Source organism: Geospiza fortis, unplaced genomic scaffold (genome assembly GCF_000277835.1).
Source record: "Geospiza fortis unplaced genomic scaffold, GeoFor_1.0 scaffold31, whole genome shotgun sequence".
NCBI lineage: Eukaryota > Metazoa > Chordata > Aves > Passeriformes > Thraupidae > Geospiza > Geospiza fortis.
Genome location: NW_005054483.1, coordinates 955803 through 959979, shown reverse-complemented (window position 1 = coordinate 959979; position 4177 = coordinate 955803).

The following is a 4177-nucleotide window of genomic DNA, read 5'->3' as shown; positions in this document are numbered from 1 at the left end:
GGTTTGTGATGCTGAATGTGTTTGAGCATGTAGCTGCTCCAGGCTAGCACAAAGCTTACTGTGAGATGGATAAAATGATGTGGCTGCCACCACAGTCCTTAGCAGAAAGACAGGCCAGTTTGTAAAACAATAGACTTGGTGGTTTAATTGAACTGCTGCTTTCTTGGCAGGGCTCTCGCCCGTGGTCTGACGTCAGAGGAGAGGATATCACTGCAGCAGCTGAAGGAACTCTGAGCCATTCCCCTCTCACTGATGTGATAGGCAGCTCCTCCGTAGGGCGACTCGGGATCTCGTTACTCCTGATCCTTCTCGATGGAATATTTCTGCAGGTTATTTGTGTGATGCCTTCTCTGACCTCCTGTAACAGCAGCAGAGGAACTCAGGAAAATGGGGGGCTGTTCTCTTCAGGCCTCAGCTGGAGCTGAAATGTTTCTAAGAATAACACAAGATTACATCCGGCACTCATGTCAATAACAATTAGGTCCACAAAGACCCAGAGCAGGGAAGGAAGTGTGGGAAAATACCAGCATTGCTCATGTGCTGGAACACACACGAGTGCAGAAGTGTTGCCTGCTGAGCTTTAGCTGCCATTGGTGAAGGGATGGTTTGCACTGCATTGGATCAGACTTGCAACAGTTGGTGTGGATTGGTTGCTTTCTATATTTCCTGAGCATCTCCACACTTACTTGTGGCTGTTTCTTGCTTGGTTACCCCAAGAATCAAGTTGATCTATGTTGATGGACAAGCTTAGGACTGCTTTGCTTTCCAGATTGCTCTGGAAAACTTTCCCGCCCAACTAGATCACCATGTGAGCTTAGTGACTTTCCACATGTCTTGAATTTAACTTCTGTGTTGCTGCTTGAGCTGCCCCCAAGAGTACCCAGTCCCTCTCAATATCAGTGATCAAGAGTTGAAGTGAAAAGGGTGTGTGAAGGGGGTGGGCTGTGTGAGGAGGAAGGGCAGGGTATGGACAGGCTGCTTTGTGGAGCTGTCTGCAGTCACAGGAAGGAAGGGATGGCAGCTGCACCACAGGCTGGGCCTTCTGGCAAACACATGGCTGAGATGGACCCTCAGAGGAGGTTTCTGGAGCAGTTGTTGGGGAGAGCAGGAGCCTTTTGAACAGAATTTTGGACTTCATATTTCTTGTTTCCTAGGGATCATAATTTCAGGGCTTCCTGCTTTTAGGTTTGTTCTCCATAAAAAAAAAGGTCCCATCAATGAAGTGTATTCTTTCCTTCTTGGGAGAAGTACCTGCCTTCCAAACTTCCTAGGACCACTCATATCCCCATTTTTCTTCCAGCTGGAGAATGTTTAGCTGATCCAGCTGTTCTGGATAAACAAAGTGATGCCAAGACAAAGGGAAGAATGAGGTGACTATCAGGAGAGGCTGGAGAAGACCTTCCTGGGAATCCCAGGTGCAGTGGGTCCAGAGAATAGGAGCTGGGGTCAGCAGAGACTAATTTAATTGAACGAGATTTTCTTGCTAAAAAGGTCTGAAGATGCATAGAGAGATGTGATGCCTCATTTGGTGTGAGGGCATTCCATGGATTTCACCATTCCCTGAAGACTCTTAGGCTCCAGAGTTTATTTGCTTTATAAGAGTTTTGGAGAAAGCAACATTTGATCAGTTGCCAGGAGTAATTTTACCAAGAGTTCTTGGTGCTCTCTCCTCAACAGGGCACTGCTTTTTGTGTGTGCAAATAAATGCACTCACAGCTGTATCCTGCAGAGTCCCTTTGGATCAGTGATATTTCAAAGCTCTGTGCAAGTTTGAACTGCAGCTCTTGAACCAAGAAGCAATGTGGCATGGTGGGACAGCTGGGAATGCTGGAGACACAAAGGGTTCCTCACTGGTCCCAGTTGGTGCAGGTGGACTTGGAGGCACATAGAATAGTCTGAGCTTTGATCATTTTTTGACGATGCCTCAGGGGATGCTGGTGGAAATAGAGAAGTCTCTAAGGTGTGGGAAACTGGAGGGTCAGGGTGGAGAGGAATTCTTGGTAGTGAAGGAGCATTTGTAGAGTAGGTGTTTGGGAGGATTTCAGGGCTGGGAGCTGCTGAGGGGTGTGGAGGTGGTGCTGGCTTGAGACCAAGGTGGGCATGCTGAGGAAGGACTCTGGAAGGGATGTACAGGCTTACAGCTCTCGTGGGGTCACTGCAAGGATCAGCCCTTCCTGGGGTCTGCACAGGGTCGGCTTTGTAGGGTCTGTATTGACTGAGGCAGGGATGGTTCTTATGGATTATGTTCTTTCCAGATACATTGTCCCAGTTCATGAGCACCTCCAGGTACAACAAATCCCCTTCTGCTTCAGGAGCATGGGCCCTACCTAAACCAAATCCTTCCAGCCAATTCTGTGGAAGGACAAACAGGCTGCAGAGGTGCCACAATGCATTAAACCTGCATGCAATACTCTCTGGTGGTGTTTGCTCAGTTCAGCTGCCTGAAAGTCAGTTCTCTCCCAAGTTGTTTTGGGCATCAAATTACACTGAGTCATTTCAGCATTTTTTTTTCTTTCCAGCCCTGAGCTTCTGGCTGTCTTTATGGCAAAACACATAAAGAGTAACAAAAATCACCAGTTCCTCATTTGCATGAGAGGTGACTAACCCTGATAGATGAGAATGCCCAGACTGGGGCAATGTTGTAACTCCCCACCTTACTGCCTGCTGGGGCTGTTCACGCAAGGATGTGTTAAAATCAAGACTGGAACCTGTTGATCTGAGAACATCCATCCCTCCCCTCACTGTCTCAGGAGCTGGTGTTCCTGCCCTGTCCTGTGGAGAGGTTCTCTGTGGTCTGCAAACCAAGACACTATGAACACCCTGCTGCACATGCTGTCAGTATGAAGCAATTACTCTTTTAATTTAAATGTTTTATGATATAGGTGTTGTTTTCCCTTTGTCAGTTACCATTGGGGGGCTGGGGGGTGGGAAGGGGGTGGGAGAATCTGTGCATGCAAATGTATTTAAAGTGCATTGACCAAAGGTTTTTTTGAATCTGTGAAGTTTTCTTATCTGTGAAGTCATCAGACTGCTGGGCAGTGAGGAGCCACTGGTGCTGCGGAGTCTGTCTTGGTTACATTTCTTAATAAGCATTAAAATAATAAAATATATTTGTAAAAGAGAGTGTGAGTGCCTTTGTCCCAGGAAGATCCGGCTGGCTGGATCTTGTGTGCAAGTATTTTTTTATTATGTTATTAGCTTTCTCCATTGATTGATCCTTCTGGAGAGCTCTCTCCCTGGTGCTGCCTGTGCTTTCACAGCAGAGATTAGCATGGACTGAAGTGACAGACCCAAATGGACTGGAAGACTTCTCCCATTGTGGCAGTAGAAATCCCTCACAGCTGTGTGTGGAGCACAAAGTAGAGCTGTTTTCACCCAAACCACTGCCCTGGCAGGAAGGGGGTGTTCCACAGCAGGACCTGGGCCATCCCACCCTGCTGGCTCTCCTTCCATGTGGCCCTGCTGGTGCACCTCAGACCATCACCCTTTCAGACTTCTGCCCAGTTCTTGCCAGCCAAATTAGTCTGGAAATGGAGGCAGGAAATCTAGATGCTGCTGTGGTGCTTCTCCTGTCAAACCTGAGCAATGCTGAAGCAGAAGTAATTTCTGGCTTTTTCCACCCGGCAGCTACTAAATGTGTGTCTAAGGAGGTTAATAGAAGCCTGTTCAGTCCAGGAGCACTTGGAATTGGGAGATTCTGAACTGAAAGTTCACCAGATAGCCATCAACCACCGGTCATTCCCTCTTCTGGGTCACTTTGCAGCTGTGCTCAAGGCCTCCTCAGTTTGTGGAGAGGTGCTGGCACCCTGGTGCTCTGCAGCCCTGGTGCTCTGCAGCCAGCTGCCTGAGCTGTTCAACCAAGTGTGTAACTCGGCAGCTTTTTGATTTTCCCTCCTTTCACAAACACCGAGCGTTTTGTTCCGCAGCATCAAAGGCCGGGAGCTTCAGAACAATGGGCGTCTGCAGGAGCCCAGGGAACAATGCTGTGCCTAAGAAAGAGAACTTGGAAGAACAGAGAGAGCTCCCAGCTCAGCAGCACAATTGGCCTGATCAGAAATCTCTGCTCAGAGGTCCACACCTTGGCTCAGTCCCCCTGAGCAATTAGACTCTGCAGGGCTTTTGCTGTAGGCATGAGGTGGCTGCAGCACTGGGGAACTGCTGACATTTCTGAGTGAGG